The sequence below is a fragment of the Octopus bimaculoides genome, chromosome 13 (assembly GCF_001194135.2).
Source record: "Octopus bimaculoides isolate UCB-OBI-ISO-001 chromosome 13, ASM119413v2, whole genome shotgun sequence".
NCBI lineage: Eukaryota > Metazoa > Mollusca > Cephalopoda > Octopoda > Octopodidae > Octopus > Octopus bimaculoides.
Genome location: NC_068993.1, coordinates 15,555,576 through 15,557,221, shown reverse-complemented (window position 1 = coordinate 15,557,221; position 1,646 = coordinate 15,555,576).

The following is a 1,646-nucleotide window of genomic DNA, read 5'->3' as shown; positions in this document are numbered from 1 at the left end:
ATATATATATATATATATATAAATCCGTGTTTCTTTATAAGTTCCAAAATAATTCAAATAAATATTTGCTATTTTCATCGTCTTTGTACAGACCCTGATCTGATCGAGGAACGTGCACAGAATGTCAAATATATAAGTCTTAAAGGATGCTCGCAAAATTATTGAGGTTTACACACAAATACTAATAGACATAGCTAAAACTACGGATGACTAGAACAAGGTAAAATACACGAGACTAGAATGAGCAAAAGAACTCAAGCAGTGGGAAGAAATTCTGCAAGCTATCTCGTTCGACGCTCTAATGGTTTTTTCGCCAGTCCATTGCTATTTGATGCTAATTTATTTATCGCCCTCCGCTCAGCAGCTGTGCTAGATTACGAATGGTTGATTCTAATGCCTAATCGTTGTCGCACCTGATAATTTCGCCGGTATAAGATATGACGTGAAGGCCATTGAATGTGATTGCTTAGTGATATTTATGTCGTAATTCTGTGACGTAAATAAACTTGAAGAAAGAAATTTACGACAATGATCAGAGATTGTGCCTTTCTGTGAATGTCCACGAAGACAGATTGCGACTCTCAAACAAAATTCTATCTCGAGAGTATGCTATAAGTCATGTCAATTTGATGAAGGAATTTAGAGATATTGGGGTAAAAAAAAAAAAAGAGATACATAATGCGGTAGGAATTTATGTAAAGGTCGTGCTTTTCGGCGTGTTCGGTGTCTTATGTAGATTATTTGTTTAACTTCCAGCTACGACAGCCGGTTATTTATGGAATAAAACAGTGCAAGGAAACGGAATGAATGCGTGTGGCTGCGCATGGGTATGAGTGAATGAAGGTATGCACGTATGTATGTGTGTATGTATGTATATATGTAATGTATGAAAGTATGTATGTATGTATGTATGTATGTATGTATGTATGTAGCTATCTATTCATTTCTCTCTCTGTGTGTGTGGGTGTGTGTGTGTGTTTATATGGAGTAATGTATGTACACGGATAATATATTTATGCGAGCAAATGTAGGTACAACTATGCGCATTTATATAAGCTTTGGTGCATGGTATATTACAAGTCACCAAACACACAAACACGCATACACACATACACGCACGCAACTACACGCACACGCACATAAACACAAAGACGCGCATATCTATGCACATATACACACTAAGAAAACAGTACGTACACAGGCATACAACACAAAGACTCTCACACACACAGCGGCACGCATGAATATATATATTTATATATGTAGACACACCTACATATATATGTGTGTTTGTATGTGCATATATATATATGTGTGTTTGTGTATGTATGTATGTATGTATGTATATATGTATGTAACTATGTATGTATGTATATGTCTGAGTTTCTGTCCGGTCTTGTGTATATACGTTCCAAAGTAATTTAAATAAAAATTAGCTATTTTCATCGTCTTTGTGTACACCCTGATCGATCAACGTGCACTAAATGTCAAATATATAAGTTTCAAAGGTTGTTCAAAAAATTATTGAGGTTTACAAATAAAATATTCATCGATCCACCCATCCATCCATACACCAACCCACCCATCCATCCATCCATCCATCCATCCATCCATCCAACTTCATATATATGTGTAACTATATATAT